This window comes from Dreissena polymorpha, chromosome 8, assembly GCF_020536995.1.
Source record: "Dreissena polymorpha isolate Duluth1 chromosome 8, UMN_Dpol_1.0, whole genome shotgun sequence".
Classification (NCBI taxonomy): Eukaryota; Metazoa; Mollusca; class Bivalvia; order Myida; family Dreissenidae; genus Dreissena; species Dreissena polymorpha.
Genome location: NC_068362.1, coordinates 58706832 through 58732180, shown reverse-complemented (window position 1 = coordinate 58732180; position 25349 = coordinate 58706832). Strand labels below are relative to the sequence as shown.

General features: G+C 34.7%; 1 long non-coding RNA gene across 2 annotated transcripts; it reads right to left on the bottom strand.

The window, feature by feature from the left end:
* Positions 1 to 3156: 3156 nt before the first annotated feature.
* LOC127842468 (uncharacterized) lies at positions 3157 to 24616 on the bottom strand. Of its 2 annotated transcripts, none has more exons than XR_008031658.1 (3): positions 24488 to 24616; positions 11422 to 11481; positions 3157 to 3301 (listed from the first exon to the last, which is right to left on the bottom strand). It is a non-coding gene; the product is annotated as an uncharacterized LOC127842468 (long non-coding RNA). The 2 variants fall into 2 exon arrangements; XR_008031657.1 differs by lacking the exon at positions 3157 to 3301 and adding an exon at positions 10753 to 10897.
* Between the last annotated feature and the right edge of the window lie 733 nt (positions 24617 to 25349).

The window sequence follows — 25349 nt, the reverse complement described above, 5'->3', positions numbered from 1 at the left end:
AAATGATTTTAAAATCTCACAATGAACGACAAAGTTATGGCCCGGACAAGCTTGTTCCGCCAGCCCGCCAGCCAGCAAGCCAGCCCGCCAGCCAGCCAGCCAGCCCGCCCGCATTCGACAATCTAATAACCAGTTTTTTCCTTCGGAAAACCTGGTTAAAAATATGACCGTCCTACGCAAGTGTGGTCTGGTTATATTAAAATATTGTATTAACAATAAAAAGAGCCATACAGTTCTTTATGTGAAATAATGTATTTTCTTTACGATAAGAGGTCTACCTGATGCGTGGTTATTTTGCTCTTGTGATATTAATCTAGGTCATCAATACATTAACGATCTAGTCAACAACAACAAATGGAACATAATTTAACAGTATAAAGAAGTTTAAGTAAATGCACATACCATCTAAATAGTATTGCACCTTGTCATAGTCCTTGAATAAGGTTGTGCATCTTGAATCGTTAATAGTTCCACTGCAGGGTTCACTGTAAACAATCGGGTCAAGTCTCTGTACACCTGCAAACAAACAAGTATAAACATTTTGAAATCATCAGCTCTCGTGATTGGCATGTGGCAGCGTGAAGTCACAAGTCCAGCAGACTAGCCGTCTAACGGCGTGACTTCTGCATTCCATTGGACTATCAGTGCAACAACTTGAAGTCATCAATCCAAACGATGGTAAGTGTAACCGTGTGAAGTCATCGTTCAAACAGTCTGACAACGTGACTTCACCAGTCCAGCAGACTGGCAGTCTGATCTTACAGCTTTTCAGCAGACTAATAGTACAACAGCTTGAATTCATCAGTCCAGACGATGCTGTGTCACAGCGTGAAGTCATCATTCCAGCAGAATAACGGTTTGACATAATTATGCAGTCAGTCTAGAAAACCGAAAACCTTACTGCGTGAAGTCTTCAGTCTAGAAAATCGGTAGCCATGCAGCCTGAAGTCATCAGTCCAGCAGACAGACAGCCTGACAACGTGAACTCAGCGGCCCAGAAGGCCCACAATTTGACTACATGACGTTATGATCTAGAAGACTGACTGACAACGTAAAGTAAGCAGTTCAGAAGACTCACAGTCTGACGCTGTAAACTGAGGTGAGCATTACAAAGCTCTGGCAGTCGGACAATTAGATTAAGCAGTCTATAAGACATGCAGTCTAACAATTTAGTCATTATTCTAGAGGACTGACATTTTAACAGCGTTAAGTCTAGCAACCTGTCGGTCTGAAAGCGTGAAGCCATCAGCCTGGAAGACTGGCAGTCTGATAGCGCGTGATGTCATCATTCCATACGACTGACACAATGGATGTGTGAGCCATTAGTCCAGACGATTTACAGTCTGTTAGCTTCCATCTTGCAGACTGATCCAGAAAAGCTGACAATCTGACATCATTAAGCTACTAATTCATAAGACTGGCAGTCTTTGATAGCAAAGTATGTAGTACCGAAGACAGGAAGTCAAAAAGCGTAATATCAGCAATCCATTTCACTATAAATCAGTTGTCCAATATACCGGCAAACTCGGGTAACTTTATTCAACATACTGGCCGTTTTGCAGAGAAATTATTGTGCTATTTTTCCCTAACAAGATGGGTTATTTTACCGATTAAACGATATATCTTAAATGACTTTGGTTTCTGGCATTTTAGTTAAAAACACACAATATTTTTTCATCCATGCACTGTTTTCGCCATATTTGCAATTCTACAACTATATTAAAATTACGCTGGCTTAAAATTGCGGTGGCTTTTTTATAATATTTAAGATGTGATGATGATTTATATCGATTACTGTATTTATTTGCAATGAACGCCCTTATGTTTGCAATAATTTCGATCACCTATGAACGGATAAGTATACAGACATCCTAATTTCGGATATAAATACACAAGTCATTTTCAACTGAATTAAGTAAGTGTGAGAGTATTGATGAAGAATGTTGCAACATATTTTAGAATCGATGTGCAAAAACAATGAACACCAAGTTCGGTTGCAGTAAAATAACAGGGTGATCATAAAATATATTACAATTAATTGGTTATTCTGTGTTCGAATATATTTTTTTGCGTCGTAGTTAATTGAGATTACGTTTGACCTAGTAAAATTGATTTTAGTAAGCAGCGGGGTAGTTCAATTACAAACAGAAATGTGATTTTTTTTAATTTTAGGAAAAGCAAACTTGTAACAATGGTTAAATGCCCATCAATAGCTGTTAAACATAATAAGGGATTTACACTTTACATAAATATCAGCAACCGTTATTAAACAAATTTGAGCACAATACAACAAGAGCACCGGAACTTAAGATAATAACGATAACGATTTCTTATTACGTGCCATGAATTAAATTTGTATTTATTCACATTATGATATTACAAATAAACAGACACGCCATTTAAAGCCTCTATAACGCTTAAAATCAACGAAAATTTCGTACAATCTTTTGTTAAATAAAGTTAACACCTAAACAATCAGTTTCCCTTATGGCAATTGCCGAAGTTTCAACGGCAGATGTGGTCTGGTAAAATAGATGTTTGTAGATACAAAATGCTCGTTTTTATTATTGTTTTGCATATTTAATTCCATTTTTATTTCCCGCAACGATATCTATTAAAACGACACATGAACGTTGAACACCATTTTAGTGTTCGTGAGTCGTATGAATAGATATATTCGCGGGAAATTAAAATGCAATTAATTATGTCACAAATAAATAAAAACGAGCATTTTGTATTTACAAAAAGCTATGTAATCATCACATCTAGCGATGATATTGTGGCTATTGCTGTAAGGAACACTGAATGTTTAAGTGTTAACTTTATTTTACGAAATATTGTACGAAATTTTCGTTGATTTTGAGCGTTATAGAGGCTTTCATGTGCATTTAATTGAAATAATGATGGTTCATATGTGACTATTCATGTTTTACTGATCGGGTGTACAATGAATTTAAAATGTATTGATACTTATATTTGATCTGTCACTTATTTGTGTACATATGTTTGACTGTGTGATAATTTGAAAAGAAGACAAGAAAACAAAAATGCAAGATGAATTAAGGATTTTAACACTTGTAAAGCGTATGAAGAAATATTTGCTATCAACAAAAAGGGAACATTAACTTACCGACATCCCAATCGATGCCCTGTATGGTTGAACTGTTCTGTGTCGCTGGCTGATGTTCGTTGTCCACTGTTTTTGCGCGTGTAAGCTGGATCTCGGTCTCCTTAACCTTGTGATGAAACCATAAGGAAACCGGGTCGAAGTAAGTCATCAAACTGAACACTACTGTAGCTGCTGCAATAGAAAACATACCCGGTTCAATATTGAATGTGGAACAGAGTTAGAGAGAAAAATAAGAAAATGGTTTTATAGGTATTCTCATTATGGTGGATGTTATGGTTGCCAGCATATGCAGCAGCAGAAGCAAACGTAGCAGTAGAAGTAGAAGAAGTAGTAGTAGTTGTTGTTGTTATTCTAGATTTTATTGTTGCTGTTCATGACTTTCCTATCTCAGACAGGTTTGAATACAGGAAAAGTAATATAAATACAAAGAGCCGAACTTAACAAGAGGCAAACCACAAAGTGCACAACTAAAAATTCCGAGTATCCTTTCAACCACAGAATGTTGTCAATTATGTGTTTAATTTTTTTTTTCCCTGTTACAATTCAGTATGAGAGAAAACTTACAGATACTGTTGTAAGTTTAGTTTTGATTGTGTTTAAAGCATTGTTATTTTTGTTAAATTAAGATGATGATGAAGTATTAAGTTTGGATGCTGCAATATGTGCATCGTATACTGTTTGAAATAATACATTACCTAAAGCTGCACAAATCAGCCACTTTAGTCGTCCTTGCATCGACCGTCTAAATCCCTGACCTGCAACGCAAATGCATGGGATGTAAATGTAAAACGCTTGTCTTTGTCTATCATATGATAGCTAATAATCCCTTTGTAGTCCCAGTACATAGAAATTTATAATAACGTCCCGTCGGTAGTTTTTCCAAGGGTTTACAGCAAATCGATTTCAATATACAAACACGGGCGTCTTATTTACCACCATAAATGTACAAGTTAATTAATAACTGGTAAATGCAAGCAGAATTTCGTTGACTTTTGTTTACTATTTAAAATTAATTGCCAAACTGAAAATTCCATTTTGCCTACTACGGTTGTAACGCTTTTAAGCTTCACCAGTGCGTTTACAAATCCAGGAATGCCATCGCAATTTATTTTTTAAGTCCCATAAACACTTAAAATAAATGAATATTTCATAAAATATTTCGAAAAATAAAGTTAACACTTTATAGCAATAGCCAAAATTTCAACGCTAGATGTGATCTAGTAAATTGGATTTAACGAGATACAAAATGCTTGATTTTATTTTTGTGTGACAATTGCATTACTTTATTATGTCGAACAAAGTTGTTTATGGCATTATGTTAAAACGGTTTAAACAATTCAAAAACTTCATTCGACATTTTTGCAAACCACGAAGTACACTTGACGAGTGAAGTTGTTGGTACACAATTGCATCAAATGTTCACTCGATATATTTTCTTTCAAACAGGAATAAAATCTGAATTTACATAGTAATAACTGTTCTCAGAATGTAAATAATTATGGTTTTTCATTGCGTTTTCGTGCAGCTTTCGAAATTACGGTTTAATTACTGGGTTATATGGGCCTTGTGTATCAATACGTGTTATATATTCAATTTCATGTTATGCTTGATAACAATATTAAATGTGAAATGTACAAATTGTATATTTAATTGCTAAATTCGCATACTTTTATAAAGAAATAAGGATAGTTGATTCATTTAATTGACAAAGTATAGTTATTTAACGTGGATTATTTTTTTCTAATAAACATACAATTTTTAACACCAAGCCTATTGAATGAATCAACAAATGGTAGAATATTTTCAATTAAAGATGATAAAAATGTCTAAAAAATCACGATGTCCCCTTTTGTTATCTCATTTATTGAACATGGAAAAAAGTGACAAATAGCATACACAAACATATGCTATCCGATATAGTTTGAAAAATTGCCTGAAACGATTGTACGACCTTTAGTAGAAACTCGATTGTCACATGACATAACTCGTTGATGACGTCATGAAATTAGTCCATCAGTTTGGAAGTAGCAGAAGTAATGCGAAAAGACGTAAGATCAAATTATAAAAATACACACGTTTAATGTCAGTATTAGCTTCATTAACTGATAATTTAATGAAGAATGTAATTATTTAATACATGTATTACATACAGGTATATGAACAATTGCTGTTCGTATTGCAGTTCATGGTTCAATGTTTTTCTATCACTACATATTTTTTATACTAAACAGTTTGTTTTTTGTTTTTGTTTTTTATACCACATTTATATAGCGCCTTTTTCATACTCGAGATGTGCGTTCAAAGGCGCTTTACAGTTTTTCCTTGATCACTGGGTCATAAGTCTTCCGTTAACATCTTGGCGCAGTATGCAGCCACGGCACATTGGCTTATTTCCCTCACAGGTACCCATTTATACACCTGGGTGGAGAGTTATGGTAATTATCTATAATCTTTTTTTTAGTTGTCCCCATTAAAACAACATTGTTTGCTTGGAGATATTTGTGTCAAAAATGTAATATGATAGTTTTAGTAACAAATAATTGCGTTGCGCTACGCACCCGATATGTGTTACGTATATATGAGCCTCGTTATGTGGGTTTAACCCATTTATGCCTAGTGGACTCTCCCATCCTTTTAAATTGGATCAATTTATTTCCAAACAAGGGACAAAATTGTCACAAAACCAGGTTTTCATTGTGAAAAAAAATCTGATTAAGGGAGACAACTCAAACTGAACTTTTGAAATGAACAAACAAAATTAACCCCCTTTGTAAGTTTGTTTCAAAATAAATCTATTTTAAGTTGTGGTGACCTTGACATTGGAGATATTGACGTGATTCTTTCGTGCGACACACCGTCCCATGATGGTGAACAAATGTGCCAAATAATTGTAAAATCTCACAATGAATGACATAGTTATGGCCCAGACAAGCTCAGTTATTGCCAATTTTGACCTTTGAACTCAAAGTGTGACCTTGACCTTGGAGATATCGACGTAATTATTTCGCGCGACACACCGTCCAATGATGGTGAACAAATGTGCCAAATGATTTTAAAATATGACAATGAACGACATAGTTATGGCCCGGACAAGCTTGTTCCGCCCGCCCGCCAGCCCGCCAGCCAGCCAGCCCGCCAGCCAGCCAGCCCGCCCGCATTCGCCAATCTAATAACCAGTTTTTTCCTTCGGAAAACCTGGTTAAAAAGGGATGTCTAGTATATTTATTTCTATATTTAGAATATTTCTTACAGAAATTCCTTTTTTTTGCATTTACGGACTGCACAGGCTTATCTGGGGCGACACTTTAGGCATATGCATCAAACCCCATTTTTTATAAAGGAGTTGCACAGCGAAGTCACGTGGTATTTTACATTCCAAATATAACCGTGACAGGATCTATTACGCTTTGCCTTTTTGAAATAAGGAACACCCGTAGTGTTAATATTAAGTATTTGCATTTTCTATAGTTCCTATTAGGGAATACAGTCAAGTAACCGTAACCAGATCAGAGGCATAATAAAGTTGTTCTGGTCAAAAGCAATAACTGTTTTGAGACTTCTTTTACACCAGTTTGATTAAATATTACCTTTGCTTACTGATTCATCACCAACAATGTTGCACGTGTTGAGTATTTAGCTGATATGTTCCATGTTGCAATTATAGATTATACATACATGTCAAATAATATCCGTTCAAATAAACAATGTTTGATATTTAATGTTTCAATTTTCAACAATGTAAATTGTTAAGGTGGATACATCTCAAATGTTCATCTTGTGCATTGTCCAATTAAAAGTGTTCAATGAATAAAAAATTAAATGTTCAAAATGTACAATATACATTTACTTTTAATTTTAAATCGCATACACAACGCACAAAACTTTGTCACAACTCCAACGCTTCTTTACAAAGGTGAATGATAAAGTATACAAATGGGCAACAGTAACTTTAACGAACTGCCGATTTCCACTGTAAGCATGTGAACACGTCTAGATTAGTCAATGCGTATCTTTACATCTTGCAATGTTACAAGATGACATGTGCACAGTTGTAAAGTATGTAATCACATTTTTTTTCGTCTTAGCCAGGAACCAATGCCTCGCGTACGGGCCGGAAACCATTGTAAATGAAAACAAATATTCTTCTGCTGCAATATCGATTTCAGGCACTTAATGGCTAAAAAATGTTGATGTAGGTGATTTTCCTGTGTCAAAAGATACCTACCTTGTATATATTTTTTTTTGTCAAAATGATGAAAAATGGTGTTTTATGAAATATTGATAGTGTTTAAGTGACTTGGCAACGCGCCCAACACCTGTGCTAATGACAATTTGTACCCTAACACTTGTTGAATTGAAAATGCGTTGTTAAATGTTGAATTGTGATTCGTCAACTTGTATTGTGTACAATTGTATAGTGTACACTTGTTAGATGCTGACTTGTAGCAGATAACTAAAACCGATGGTACAACTTAGAAAATATTCAACATGCTAATATAGTTTGTCATCAACTTACTTTCAGATGGATCTTTTATCTTTTATTTATTATTATGACAACCATATTAGGTATATAAAGATGTAGACTTTATATATGCTCTATCTTCATTTTCAGATCTGTAGTTTAAGAAGTTACATGTTTGTTTTTTAACATTTTAACATTTTGTAGAATCGGAACATACAACATTTTTCACTTTACAATTGTACAAAACAGATATTAAAATGTTGTATTTAAGCATTTCAAAAATTCTCTGTTAAACATATGAGTCAACACGTGCAACATTTTTGGTGATGAATAATATTGGCGGCCTTTCCCTTCCATAAGCACATAGTCTTATTTTTAAACGCAGGCAAAATATATTTGTGATACCTTTTTTCGTCGCAGAATTCATGCATTAACGGATCAGTTGTAGCCATAACGGATCACGTGATCGAAACCACTCAGGGGGTATCTAACGAGCTATTTGAACTGTCGAAACATGAGCTGTGTTGTTTACAATGACCAAGTTACATTGCCAGTTATAAATTATATTCATTTGTTGTATTAATGGTTTTCTATATGTGATCTTGTATAATAATAATAATAATAATAATAATAATAATAATCTCTTTATTTTCCGAAGGTAAATCATAAAGACAACACATTGATACAAAGTCATGAAAACAGTTTTACAATGGCAATCTTATTTTCAATGAGGACAACTATGGTATGTATAATGCATTTCTGCATTATCATGGGAACATGAAGACTTTGATGGCCATGAGAGTACTGTAATAGTGTAATAAAAGTGTCATAAAAAGCAAGTCTATTACATGACTTCTCTTATACATGTATTATTAATTTCTCTTTTAATATTGAAATGGTCTCAAGGAACAATTATTTATTTACAGAAAGTATATAAGAATATTAATTTCTTGTTGATTACATTTTCGCATATGCACACACTCGCACGCAGGCACGCACACACACGCACACAACATACATAAACACACATATACACACACATACAATTACCATATCTTAATTAACACGAAAAATAACAATTATAAGAAGTTAACAAGAACGACCGCGTACTTTATTGTACAAAGTCAGAATTTAAAAAACATGAAATAAATAATTCTTGAGATAGTTTACGATTGACAGAAATTGGCTAATGTACACAAATATTATAATTACAGAAAACAACATTCATGACCAGTGTTTACAATAGGATATGAAATCACGCAACTGTTATGAAGAATAGCCTGCACCTCCTTGCGAAATAAATAGTTAGAAAAACGCAATATGTATACATTTGTTTGCAGAAATTAATATACAGTAATCATTTCGACACTTATGGAGTATTTGACTTTCGAATAAGAGAAAGACAGAAAATGTTACTACGCGCGAGACTTATTTTGCGCCACACAAATATTTCTCATTTCTCATTTCTTATCGCGTAATATCAGCAATCCATTTCACTATAAATCAGTTGTCCAATATACCGGCAAACTCGGGTAACTTTATTCAACATACTGGCCGTTTTGCAGAGAAATTATTGTGCTATTTTTCCCTAACAAGATGGGTTATTTTACCGATTAAACGATATATCTTAAATGACTTTGGTTTCTGGCATTTTAGTTAAAAACACACAATATTTTTTCATCCATGCACTGTTTTCGCCATATTTGCAATTCTACAACTATATTAAAATTACGCTGGCTTTAAATTGCGGTGGCTTTTTTTATAATATTTAAGATGTGATGATGATTTATATCGATTACTGTATTTATTTGCAATGAACGCCCTTATGTTTGCAATAATTTCGATCACCTATGAACGGATAAGTATACAGACATCCTAATTTCGGATATAAATACACAAGTCATTTTCAACTGAATTAAGTAAGTGTGAGAGTATTGAAGAAGAATGTTGCAACATATTTTAGAATCGATGTGCAAAAACAATGAACACCAAGTTCGGTTGCAGTAAAATAACAGGGTGATCATAAAATATATTATAATTAATTGGTTATTCTGTGTTCGAATATATTTTTTTGCGTCGTAGTTAATTGAGATTACGTTTGACCTAGTAAAATTGATTTTAGTAAGCAGCGGGGTAGTTCAATTACAAACAGAAATGTGATTTTTTTTAATTTTAGGAAAAGCAAACTTGTAACAATGGTTAAATGCCCATCAATAGCTGTTAAACATAATAAGGGATTTACACTTTACATAAATATCAGCAACCGTTATTAAACAAATTTGAGCACAATACAACAAGAGCACCGGAACTTAAGATAATAACGATAACGATTTCTTATTACGTGCCATGAATTAAATTTGTATTTATTCACATTATGATATTACAAATAAACAGACACGCCATTTAAAGCCTCTATAACGCTTAAAATCAACGAAAATTTCGTACAATCTTTTGTTAAATAAAGTTAACACCTAAACAATCAGTTTCCCTTATGGCAATTGCCGAAGTTTCAACGGCAGATGTGGTCTGGTAAAATAGATGTTTGTAGATACAAAATGCTCGTTTTTATTATTGTTTTGCATATTTAATTCCATTTTTATTTCCCGCAACGATATCTATTAAAACGACACATGAACGTTGAACACCATTTTAGTGTTCGTGAGTCGTATGAATAGATATATTCGCGGGAAATTAAAATGCAATTAATTATGTCACAAATAAATAAAAACGAGCATTTTGTATTTACAAAAAGCTATGTAATCATCACATCTAGCGATGATATTGTGGCTATTGCTGTAAGGAACACTGAATGTTTAAGTGTTAACTTTATTTTACGAAATATTGTACGAAATTTTCGTTGATTTTGAGCGTTATAGAGGCTTTCATGTGCATTTAATTGAAATAATGATGGTTCATATGTGACTATTCATGTTTTACTGATCGGGTGTACAATGAATTTAAAATGTATTGATAATTATATTTGATCTGTCACTTATTTGTGTACATATGTTTGACTGTGTGATAATTTGAAAAGAAGACAAGAAAACAAAAATGCAAGATGAATTAAGGATTTTAACACTTGTAAAGCGTATGAAGAAATATTTGCTATCAACAAAAAGGGAACATTAACTTACCGACATCCCAATCGATGCCCTGTATGGTTGAACTGTTCTGTGTCGCTGGCTGATGTTCGTTGTCCACTGTTTTTGCGCGTGTAAGCTGGATCTCGGTCTCCTTAACCTTGTGATGAAACCATAAGGAAACCGGGTCGAAGTAAGTCATCAAACTGAACACTACTGTAGCTGCTGCAATAGAAAACATACCCGGTTCAATATTGAATGTGGAACAGAGTTAGAGAGAAAAATAAGAAAATGGTTTTATAGGTATTCTCATTATGGTGGATGTTATGGTTGCCAGCATATGCAGCAGCAGAAGCAAACGTAGCAGTAGAAGTAGAAGAAGTAGTAGTAGTTGTTGTTGTTATTCTAGATTTTATTGTTGCTGTTCATGACTTTCCTATCTCAGACAGGTTTGAATACAGGAAAAGTAATATAAATACAAAGAGCCGAACTTAACAAGAGGCAAACCACAAAGTGCACAACTAAAAATTCCGAGTATCCTTTCAACCACAGAATGTTGTCAATTATGTGTTTAATTTTTTTTTTCCCTGTTACAATTCAGTATGAGAGAAAACTTACAGATACTGTTGTAAGTTTAGTTTTGATTGTGTTTAAAGCATTGTTATTTTTGTTAAATTAAGATGATGATGAAGTATTAAGTTTGGATGCTGCAATATGTACATCGTATACTGTTTGAAATAATACATTACCTAAAGCTGCACAAATCAGCCACTTTAGTCGTCCTTGCATCGCCCGTCTAAATCCCTGACCTGCAACGCAAATGCATGGGATGTAAATGTAAAACGCTTGTCTTTGTCTATCATATGATAGCTAATAATCCCTTTGTAGTCCCAGTACATAGAAATTTATAATAACGTCCCGTCGGTAGTTTTTCCAAGAGTTTACAGCAAATCGATTTCAATATACAAACACGGGCGTCTTATTTACCACCATAAATGTACAAGTTAATTAATAACTGGTAAATGCAAGCAGAATTTCGTTGACTTTTGTTTACTATTTAAAATTAATTGCCAAACTGAAAATTCCATTTTGCCTACTACGGTTGTAACGCTTTTAAGCTTCACCAGTGCGTTCACAAATCCAGGAATGCCATCGCAATTTATTTTTTAAGTCCCATAAACACTTAAAATAAATGAATATTTCATAAAATATTTCGAAAAATAAAGTTAACACTTTATAGCAATAGCCAAAATTTCAACGCTAGATGTGATCTAGTAAATTGGATTTAACGAGATACAAAATGCTTGATTTTATTTTTGTGTGACAATTGCATTACTTTATTATGTCGAACAAAGTTGTTTATGGCATTATGTTAAAACGGTTTAAACAATTCAAAAACTTCATTCGACATTTTTGCAAACCACGAAGTACACTTGACGAGTGAAGTTGTTGGTACACAATTGCATCAAATGTTCACTCGATATATTTTCTTTCAAACAGGAATAAAATCTGAATTTACATAGTAATAACTGTTCTCAGAATGTAAATAATTATGGTTTTTCATTGCGTTTTCGTGCAGCTTTCGAAATTGCGATTTAATTACTGGGTTATATGGGCCTTGTGTATCAATACGTGTTATATATTCAATTTCATGTTATGCTTGATAACAATATTAAATGTGAAATGTACAAATTGTATATTTAATTGCTAAATTCGCATACTTTTATAAAGAAATTAGGATAGTTGATTCATTTAATTGACAAAGTATAGTTATTTAACGTGGATTATTTTTTTCTAATAAACATACAATTTTTAACACCAAGCCTATTGAATGAATCAACAAATGGTAGAATATTTTCAATTAAAGATGATAAAAATGTCTAAAAAATCACGATGTCCCCTTTTGTTATCTCATTTATTGAACATGGAAAAAAGTGACAAATAGCATACACAAACATATGCTATCCGATATAGTTTGAAAAATTGCCTGAAACGATTGTACGACCTTTAGTAGAAACTCGATTGTCACATGACATAACTCGTTGATGACGTCATGAAATTAGTCCATCAGTTTGGAAGTAGCAGAAGTAATGCGAAAAGACGTAAGATCAAATTATAAAAATACACACGTTTAATGTCAGTATTAGCTTCATTAACTGATAATTTAATGAAGAATGTAATTATTTAATACATGTATTACATACAGGTATATGAACAATTGCTGTTCGTATTGCAGTTCATGGTTCAATGTTTTTCTATCACTACATATTTTTTATACTAAACAGTTTGTTTTTTGTTTTTGTTTTTTATACCACATTTATATAGCGCCTTTTTCATACTCGAGATGTGCGTTCAAAGGCGCTTTACAGTTTTTCCTTGATCACTGGGTCATAAGTCTTCCGTTAACATCTTGGCGCAGTATGCAGCCACGGCACATTGGCTTATTTCCCTCACAGGTACCCATTTATACACCTGGGTGGAGAGTTATGTTAATTATCTATAATCTTTTTTTTAGTTGTCCCCATTAAAACAACATTGTTTGCTTGGAGATATTTGTGTCAAAAATGTAATATGATAGTTTTAGTAACAAATAATTGCGTTGCGCTACGCACCCGATATGTGTTACGTATATATGAGCCTCGTTATGTGGGTTTAACCCATTTATGCCTAGTGGACTCTCCCATCCTTTTAAATTGGATCAATTTATTTCCAAACAAGGGACAAAATTGTCACAAAACCAGGTTTTCATTCTGAAAAAAAATCTGATTAAGGGAGACAACTCAAACTGAACTTTTGAAATGAACAAACAAAATTAACCCCCTTTGTAAGTTTGTTTCAAAATAAATCTATTTTAAGTTGTGGTGACCTTGACATTGGAGATATTGACGTGATTCTTTCGTGCGACACACCGTCCCATGATGGTGAACAAATGTGCCAAATAATTGTAAAATCTCACAATGAATGACATAGTTATGGCCCAGACAAGCTCATTTATTGCCAATTTTGACCTTTGAACTCAAAGTGTGACCTTGACTTGGAGATATCGACGTAATTATTTCGCGCGACACACCGTCCAATGATGGTGAACAAATGTGCCAAATGATTTTAAAATATGACAAAGAACGACATAGTTATGGCCCGGACAAGCTTGTTCCGCCCGCCCGCCAGCCCGCCAGCCCGCCAGCCCGCCAGCCAGCCAGCCCGCCAGCCAGCCAGCCCGCCCGCATTCGCCAATCTAATAACCAGTTTTTTCCTTCGGAAAACCTGGTTAAAAAGGGATGTCTAGTATATTTATTTCTATATTTAGAATATTTCTTACAAAATTCCTTTTTTTTGCATTTACGGACTGCACAGGCTTATCTGGGGCGACACTTTAGGCATATGCATCAAACCCCATTTTTTATAAAGGAGTTGCACAGCAAAGTCACGTGGTATTTTACATTCCAAATATAACCGTGACAGGATCTATTACGCTTTGCCTTTTTGAAATAAGGAACACCCGTAGTGTTAATATTAAGTATTTGCATTTTCTATAGTTCCTATTAGGGAATACAGTCAAGTAACCGTAACCAGATCAGAGGCATAATAAAGTTGTTCTGGTCAAAAGCAATAACTGTTTTGAGACTTCTTTTACACCAGTTTGATTAAATATTACCTTTGCTTACTGATTCATCACCAACAATGTTGCACGTGTTGAGTATTTAGCTGATATGTTCAATGTTGCAATTATAGATTATACATACATGTCAAATAATATCCGTTCAAATAAACAATGTTTGATATTTAATGTTTCAATTTTCAACAATGTAAATTGTTAAGGTGGATACATCTCAAATGTTCATCTTGTGCATTGTCCAATTAAAAGTGTTCAATGAATAAAAAATTAAATGTTCAAAATGTACAATATACATTTACTTTTAATTTTAAATCGCATACACAACGCACAAAACTTTGTCACAACTCCAACGCTTCTTTACAAAGGTGAATGATAAAGTATACAAATGGGCAACAGTAACTTTAACGAACTGCCGATTTCCACTGTAAGCATGTGAACACGTCTAGATTAGTCAATGCGTATCTTTACATCTTGCAATTTAGTCAATGCGTATCTTTACATCTTGCAATGTTACAAGATGACATGTGCACAGTTGTAAAGTATGTAATCACATTTTTTTTCGTCTTAGCCAGGAACCAATGCCTCGCGTACGGGCCGGAAACCATTGTAAATGAAAACAAATATTCTTCTGCTGCAATATCGATTTCAGGCACTTAATGGCTAAAAAATGTTGATGTAGGTGATTTTCCTGTGTCAAAAGATACCTACCTTGTATATATTTTTTTTTGTCAAAATGATGAAAAATGGTGTTTTATGAAATATTGATAGTGTTTAAGTGACTTGGCAACGCGCCCAACACCTGTGCTAATGACAATTTGTACCCTAACACTTGTTGAATTGAAAATGCGTTTTTAAATGTTGAATTGTGATTCGTCAACTTGTATTGTGTACAATTGTATAGTGTACACTTGTTAGATGCTGACTTGTAGCAGATAACTAAAACCGATGGTACAACTTAGAAAATATTCAACATGCTAATATAGTTTGTCATCAACTTACTTTCAGATGGATCTATTATCTTTTATTTATTATTATGACAACCATATTAGGTATATAAAGATGTAGACTTTATATATGCTCTATCTTCATTTTCAGATCTGTAGTTTAAGAAGTTACATGTTTGTTTTTTAACATTTTAACATTTTGTAGAATCGGAACATACAACATTTTTCACTTTACAATTGTACAAAACAGATATTAAAATGTTGTATTTAAGCATTTCAAAAATTCTCTGTTAAACATATGAGTCAACACGTGCAACATTTTTGGTGATGAATAATATTGGCGGCCTTTCCCTTCCATAAGCACATAGTCTTATTTTTAAACGCAGGCAAAATATATTTGTGATACCTTTTTTCGTCGCAGAATTCATGCATTAACGGATCAGTTGTAGCCATAACGGATCACGTGATCGAAACCACTCAGGGGGTATCTAACGAGCTATTTGAACTGTCGAAACATGAGCTGTGTTGTTTACAATGACCAAGTTACATTGCCAGTTATAAATTATATTCATTTGTTGTATTAATGGTTTTCTATATGTGATCTTGTATAATAATAATAATAATAATAATAATAATAATCTCTTTATTTTCCGAAGGTAAATCATAAAGACAACACATTGATACAAAGTCATGAAAACAGTTTTACAATGGCAATCTTATTTTCAATGAGGACAACTATGGTATGTATAATGCATTTCTGCATTATCATGGGAACATGAAGACTTTGATGGCCATGAGAGTACTGTAATAGTGTAATAAAAGTGTCATAAAAAGCAAGTCTATTACATGACTTCTCTTATACATGTATTATTAATTTCTCTTTTAATATTGAAATGGTCTCGAGGAACAATTATTTATTTACAGAAAGTATATAAGAATATTAATTTCTTGTTGATTACATTTTCGCATATGCACACACTCGCACGCAGGCACGCACACACACGCACACAACATACATAAACACACATATACACACACATACAATTACCATATCTTAATTAACACGAAAAATAACAATTATAAGAAGTTAACAAGAACGACCGCGTACATTATTGTACAAAGTCAGAATTTAAAAAACATGAAATAAATAATTCTTGAGATAGTTTACGATTGACAGAAATTGGCTAAGGTACACAAATATTATAATTACAGAAAACAACATTCATGACCAGTGTTTACAATAGGATATGAAATCACGCAACTGTTATGAAGAATAGCCTGCACCTCCTTGCGAAATAAATAGTTAGAAAAAACGCAATATGTATACATTTGTTTGCAGAAATTAATATACAGTAATCATTTCGACACTTATGGAGTATTTGACTTTCGAATAAGAGAAAGACAGAAAATGTTACTACGCGCGAGACTTATTTTGCGCCACACAAATATTTCTCCATATTTTATACTGAACAACATTATTGCAAACTTTAAAAGTATCCCTTTTTAATCTAGCCTGCTTTATTTTATCAGAAAACCATCCAGGCTGATGTATGCGTTTATCCCGCTTGCTTTTAATTTGCGCATGCTGGGATAATACTGTGTTTTATATATTGTTTATAGTCCTTAGGGCCAAATTTGGATCATTGGTAGTTTCTATAATATTCACATCATATTGACCTAGATCTTGTAGAAACAGTGTTTCATCAAAATGTTTAAACGATCTATAAGTTATTAGTCCATGTTCGGATATAGACTTACTTTTAAGTTTACAAAGGAGTGTACTCGTGATTGGATAGTGGTCACTGAGGCCTATTACTGGAACGTTAACTTCTGATACGCAAGATACTGACGTTGTGTATACATGATCAATTATTTTTGATGATGTTTTTGTTACTCTTGTTGGATATTGAAGCAGTTGAGTGAGTCCGAAATCAAGTACAGTGTTTGTCCATTTTGTATTATTAAATGTATTTGGTGAAGAAAATTCAATGTTAAAATCGCCAATAGCTGACCAATTCATATTAGATGATTCTGTTAATTCCATTTGTTTCTCAAATGAATCTATCCAAGACTGGGGACTGTTTGGGGCACGGTAGATAAAGCATTGAAGATTTGATTTATGATTTTCCTGTAGCCAAATAGTCTCAATGTCCGAGGATTCATGATTGAAGCGACGGACATAGCTTATGCTCTTTTTGAGATATATAATGAGTCCTCCACCAGCCTTTTTTTATCTGTCTTAACGTTCAAATACGAAGTCGTAAATTAATAGATCTTTATCATTAATTGAAACTGTTAAAAACGTTCACTCAAACCAAATATATCAACGGACCCTGGTTCTCCCATTATAAGTTTGAGTTGATCTAATTTCGAAAGAATGTGTTGAATATTCAAACTTGCTACATGAATACCTTGTTTGCTGAAAGTAAATACGTTTTTATGAATCAACAATTTATCTACAATTTGTATCTAACAACGCAATAGTAGAAGGTTAAGTTTGTTTACATTCACAGTTCTCAATAAATAAAACGTTGAACATGAGTTCACCAATTCTTACAGGTATAGAATAGACAACAACACAAATGCTTTATAATCGCTAAAACCGAATATAATAAAACAACTAAATATAACAAGAAATATCTTTGAAAAAGGAAGTCGGCGTAAATGCTGACTTTGAAATAAAGTTTGCAATCGTTTCTAAATAATTAAATTGAAAAAAAAATAATTATTGTGTTTGTTAACTTGTTAGTCGCATATTCACCGCATGGAATGTGTGTTATCATTTTCAAACCACACATAAGTGTAAGTAGAGAAAAATTATACTACGAGAGTACCACAAATTAGTGTAAGTAGATAAAAATTATACTACGGCAGTTCACATAATTTGTGTACCCACATGCCTTATTATGAGTGTATTTCTTCACCATCGAAATATATCGTATGTCAATATTTGATTTTCGCGAAGTTTTCTTTCGACACATTTAAATCACACGTTCATAGCCGCGTCATGCGAAAATGGGTCTTATGCGTTTCGGCCAGCGTATCTTAAGCCAAACCAGTGCATTTGCGCAGTCTTGTCAGAGGCGATGCTGTTCGCTTTAAAATCACCCAAATGTGTTATGGTCTCATTATTATTAACAAATCCAACCAAGTGCGGCGGCCATGTTTGCCGCAATTTAAAAACAGCTGTAACTGTTGTAATTTTATGTCCTCTTTATACCAATATTAGAAAACTGTTCATCGACACCTTTTATAATGAACGACCTAGTATGCATTAATATATACTTTTGTTAACAAATACAAACATTAAAGTTCTAACGAATTTCGCGAAATATTGTACAAATGCTTTTAACATGAGAACTGAGACATTGACATTTTTGGCACTTTCGCATCGCTATGCATGTGCTTATTGCTTATATCTTGTCAGTTTTGTTTATAACGATGAACAAGACTTGTTCAAGTTATAACAATACACTTTCTGTTCTGTACCTTGCGAATTTCTAACACTGAGATGATCTATATGTCTGTGAGTTTATAATACAAGTGAGCTTGTGTGGACTGCTCAGCGTTATCTGGGACGCCACTTCCCTCTTTTATGATAATTTCTATTTAAACGTATCTTCTAAGCAAACATCCAGTTAGGCGGAAAGTGTCGCCCTGATTAGCCTGTGCGGAATGCATTAAACCCCATTTATACAGAGCGTGTATTATTGTAAATCGATTTTTTCTTCATACGAACAAACGTGTAGTCTCCATTTCTATTATGATCGAAATTATACAACGATTGAGAACGTCGACAGGTGTTTAATAAAGTGTATTTATTATATACCTGTTTAATGCTTTTAACAAAATACAGGTTGTATCAATCGTTGAAATAAATCAAAGTACTGACAGTACTGGTGTGACGATGCTTTTGAGAGGATGGATATAAAAGCATCAAGTTAAGTTCATCTACATCACCACAATTGTGTATGTTGGTACGAAAAAAAAATTTGGTACATAAATGTTGCGAAAAAATTTTGGTATGAAAACAAATTTGGGTACGAAAAAATATTTGAGAACAAAAAAATTGGGACCGAAAAAAATTTGGGTACGAACAAAAAATTGGGGATGAAAAAAAATTGGGTACGAAACAAAAATTGGGTACGAAAAATTTTAGGTACGGAAAAAAATTTTGGGGAACGGGAAAGTAGTACCTGTGGGGAACTTGACCCACACGCGCACATTTTCGGCCCTTTCCGTCAAACATCAGATAAGTTCCTCGAAGGCAATAGTATGAATACACATTTCGGAAGCGGTAATGCGGTCCTACCTACGCACGTCAAAATGTAAGCGAAATATGTACACACATCTGTCAGGAATGATTGAATTAACGAAGAAAATCGAGTATTGATGAAAGTTTTTTTAAGAAATGTGCAGAAAATATATTAAACAAGAGCTGTGTTTGTGAAACACAATGCCCTCTGCTGCGCAGCTTTGAAGCCATATATTTTACCTTTGACCTTGAAGGATGACCTTGACCTTTCACCACTCAAAATGTGCAGCTCCATGACATACACATGCATGCCGAATATGGAGTTGCTATCTTCAATATTGCAAAATTTGACCTTTGACCTTGACCTTAAAGGATGACCTTAACCTTTCACCAATCAATATGTGCAGCTCTATGAGATACGCATGCACGCCAATATCGAAAAAGTTATGGCCAATGTTAAAGTTTTCGGACAGACAGACAGACGCTTTATATTTGACATTTGACCTTGAAGGATGACCTTCACCTTCACCTTTCACAATTAAAAATGTGCAGCTCCATGAGATGCACATGTATGCCAAATATCAAGTTGCTATGTTCAATATTAAAAAAGTTATGGCCATTAAAGTTTTCGGACGGACGGACAGACTGACACACTGACTGACTGACTGTTCAACTGATATAGGCCACCCTACCGGGGGCATAAAAAGCAATGGCGATATTTTTCTCAGCCACATAATTGTTTATAGTTTGATATCACAAAACGAAAGTGAAAGTAGAACTGTCAAAAATGACAACCTGTCAACGTGTTGTTTTTGCTGGCACGAGAGGGCGATTACACTCAATGTGTTCACATTTTGACCATAGGCTTTGTCAATGACCTTTATAGTATGGATAGCTTTGATATTATTTATTGCTATCATGTAACTGCATGATTGTGTATATGTTTACAAAACACAGAGCATAAATAATGATATAAATATACTGATTGAGCTTATAATAATCTGAGAACTATAGCCAGGTCAATTAAGGACTTAAAATACAAGTTTGTGTCCTGATTTCATGAAGAAATGACCATGCATGTCCTAGATTTCAAATTCAAGGCCCTGGTGTGACACATTGGTAGCATTACCGTTAAACTGTTACCAGGCTTATGAAATTAGTTTTTTATTGAACTATCTAAGGAAATCTAAATCAGGCACTGATTTTTCTTGTTTTAATACGGTCATAGATCAGTTGTGGCCTCTAAGTAATGACCAATTTTTGCTTACTTGTCACACCCTTAAAACTTTCCACACGTCTATAATAGGAAATCTGGATTTAGGTGATCTTCAATGGTACATTTAAATTTTAGCTCTGTTACAAGATTGCTGGTAAAGTCCAGTCACATATTTAAATCTAGGCCATGTCAAAATCAAAGTGTCAACGACAAATGAAAGATGCGTTCATTAATTATTGTCCAGTTGTTTACTACTGCTGTAAGTTTTTATATAATATGACTGATGAACATCATGTGGGAGAAAATTCACATTATCAATGTATATCAGGTTTAGCAGCCTTTTAGATAACAAAGTATGCTAGTTTTCAATGTCGCTTCTGGGGATCAAACCCGTAGGGCTTTTAGGAAGATTCTGACATTTTCGATCCCTCGAGAGCAACCAAACCAAAAATTAAGTCAAATATTGCCGACTCGGTTTTTTGAGTCGGTTCATGAGGGATAATGGAGCTCGATTGGTCATTGTCGGCTCTGGTACTACTTACATGTACCCCGGGTACTCTTAAGTATACTTACATGTACCCTGGGTACTCTAAGTATACTTACATGTACCCCAGGTACGGTAAATAAACGTAATTGTACTCGGTCCATATTAGACTGTACCCGAGTTGTATTCGCGCCCAAAATCCGATGTCGTAAAACGCGAAACTGATTATCTTAAACACACTTCTCTTCAAAAAACACTGCATCAACATGCTTTTTGAGTATGTGTTCCGATAATATAGAGGCCATTCTACAGAAAATTGACATAAATGTGCAGGGCTTAACACTAAGGCACGTCCGAACGACATTCACTGCCTGTACCTTGGTCCGGGCTAGCCAATGTCCCAGGAACATGCCCGACCGGTCGTGTGTATTTTGGGCGGGATCATATGTTCTATATCAATAAACTGCGTTTTAAATAAGCTTTTCAAAGATGCAAAAATCTTAATACAGTACGATCAGATGACAATTAAATCCCAGAGTGAGTTCGGAGACAACAAACGGATCGTATCTCGAAACAGATTCGGAACCCCCTGATTGCAATCAAAAAGAGGCCGACACTTCAGAAAATCCCCGGCGGTTTTCCTTGTAAAATACGTCAGTACCTATTTTTAAACGGAATGCCGCTAGACACGGTTTTTGATTGGTTTCCTCGAAGTGACGTGTTTTCTCAATGAAAATACGTTGGAAACTAAAAGCCGGGATCGCCCAGGATCGTCCGGAATGATGAAGGTATAAAACTCGACATTAACACAAAGTAACTATAAAATTAATAGTTATTTATCAATTTTAAATAATTTTAATTTGTTGTCATTATGGAAAAGTTATTCCATCCTTTAGACGATTAATAAATCCATTTAGAGGAAGATAGAGACTTTATTTAGATTAGAAGTGCAATTCAATTAGCAAAACTAATATTAATGGTCGATCCCGGCTTTTAGTAGAGAGTTAACCCTGTACAATTGTTACAACTGCCGTAACATGTTATTTTGCTAAGATTCACTTACCATTTCTTGTAAGACGGTAACCCGGCAATCTATGTAAAGAAGGTTTTAACGTTCATGTCGTTGTTTAAGTTTGGCTTTACGGGTGGGCATGGGGGTTCCTCGGATACGAAAAGAAAAGAGGAGGAAAGTAAGAGAAAGTATGAGGAAATAAAAAAACAAGAAAATTTCTCCAGAAATGGCGTGAAGATTACAAATAGTTGTCTTACATAGATGAATATTGAATTCAATAGCATTAGTAAGGCAAGCTAATAAGAATGATTTAATCATAATTGCGCATCTCCAAGCACAAGAAAATACAAGTTGAACGATAAATATAAAGGTTTTTATAATACTTGGGTCAGGGCACATGAAAGATTGCTCAGGGCTAGTAGGTTCTGCATTTATCAGCCCGAACGGGCTAGTTAAAAAAAAAGTTAGTGTTAAGCCCTGATGTGTATATATAATTATTACAAAAAAATAGTCGACAACGACTGATTTAGGGTTAAATTTCCCGGGTACATTTTAGTATATTTACCGTACCCGGGATACATGTAAGTATACTTAAGAGTACCCGGGTTACATGTACGTAGTACCCGAGCTGACAATGAACAATCGAGCGATACTGGAAGGTGCAACATCTCTCACGCCCCCTAGCATCGCCTTTAGCAGTATTCAATTCTCAACAGGAAAGTGCTGGAGTCATTGATCCCGAGGGACAAGAAAAACAATTGATTAATGTTCGAAATAAATAATTTGATTAATGACAATTCTATTATTTGAGCCAGGTCACAGGAAAAGCGCAGTCAAATCAGTATACAATTAAATTATTTGTTATTGTCAGAAAAACGCTTTTAAGCAAACAGCTTTCAGGCGACTGCAGGCTGATCTAGATCCAAACTGGCCACAATCGCCTTAATGTCTCTTTTACTGTGACACAGTTCATTTAACTTTAAAATGATAAAAAGTAGTAACACTAAGAAAGAGTATACAAACCAGTAAAGAGTTTGAAATCAATGTTGAATTTCAGGACAGCTTGGTGATCTGCAAATCCCAGATGAAATGTTGATATCGGGTATCATAGTCATTCAATAAGTCGCAAAATGCTCGAATACAATTTATAAAGCACAATGTGACTTATATTGATAACTAAATAAACCCGTATGCCAGTTTTGCCGTGTCAAGCTGTTACGATCCAGAAAGTCCTTCATTCACATCGAGTATATATCCTTCGAATTCCAACTATTGTTGTCATAAGCGGAGATTTAGTGAATAAATAATTCATATATCCTAAATGACAGCTTCTAAATAGCGAAACAAGCCAATTTATGCAGTAAGAAAGTTTTGAATCGAGACTCTCATGGGGGCGGCCATTGTCAATGTTGAAACACGAACGACAACTCTGCTAGGAGAATGTTATCAATGACGAGCAATCTCCTACGCAGTGGCAAATGCAAAAGGGAAGTAACCTAAAAAATCGAGTTATCTCAATCGGACTGGCTCGGTCTTTTACATAGGTCGCCATTGTGAAATTTTTTAAGATGGTTATCAAACCTTGGACGATGCTGTTCCAGCATCGTCAAAAATCACGTATTACGCTACTCGCTGTTTCCATTTCCGTACTACCATACTTGCCGGACTACTTCGACCCATTTAATGACGTCACATTACGCGCACCGAAAATAGAAATATTTTATATTACGAAATATATTACTTAGTACATCGTGTGACTTCATTTCTGTGACGAAACACAATAGTTTTATCTAAACTCTATGGAATTTAAGGACATGTCGGACGTGGTGTTTTTTAACAGTAAACTATTTGTTAAAAACATCGAACGAATTCAAAACGTATTTTGGGGTGTGTGTTTATCATGCATATGGAATGAGTGATGTATTGGACGTCATCATTTGATGACGTTCAATTGAACGAATGATAATGGGGGCTAAGTTTCGTTAAGTTGAGGCATATAGCCGCGATTTGAGGCGTTTGAAAACTGGCCGAACACCTTTGCTGAAATTTGACATGTATATGCACAAGAATGCGATCTACCTGTTGGCGTAGGCGTTATACCTGGGAAAATCAAGTTTTCTAGTATTTTGTGTTTAAATATTTTTTTATGGGAAAGGGCACGCAAACAGATAAACATTGTGACTCACGTCATGAAAAGCGCTGTAGTGTTTTCACGGTTAGCTCTTTGTGGGGTTCGTCAACAACTACTACAGCAATTACTAGCAACGACAAGATACTAAACTACTCACATGGGCATCAACTGGAATGCTCGTCAGGATGGCACCAATCGTCCTTGTTGTCTTCGAGGGAACTCGTCGGCTCGGCTCGTCTCGTCGGCTCGTCGGTTGCACGTCACAGAATGGAACTTATACCTTCTGGGAATGGCACTCCAGAGAAACACGTATTATTGACACGGTCACAGAATGGCACTTATACCTTCTGGGAATGGCACTCCAGAGAAATACGTATTATTGACACGGTCACCGAAAGGCACTTTTACCTTCTGGGAATGGCCCTCCAGAGAAATACGTGTTGGACATACATAAAATTCAATATAATACAATATAACCTATACTCAAGCTCACAATTACTCCAAGCAATACTCAGTTTGGGAAAATACGTCTACTCGCATCAATCACCCGTGCACCAGAGACCGTACAAACTCGTGCTACCCAGCATGCACTATACCGATTTGTCGCTGGTTCCCAATCACGAGGTATGTGCGCATTTTGTAGACCGGGCACCGGCACAACACTCCTCCCACTTTTGTCCTTTTGGGACGACGCCACACAGCGAAGGAATCGTACCGGCGCTACCGATGAAGTAATAGTGCCCCTTGGGTAAGCACCTTGACCTTACTCCCCTAAGTCAGGTATGGCTTTCGTCCGACCTCTCTTTTGGCGCAACGCCTGCAATAAACCACAACTAAAGTTAATGCATCTCTATTAAACGTCAGTACCCATTGGCCTGTAATATAATTATTAAAACGCTACACAAAAACAAATGTTTAATATCCAGCGACAGGTCATCCTGTATATATTTATAATTTAAACAAACCGGCCCGTACCAACAAAAATAACACACCATTGACTCAAGTGTCTCAATATGCCT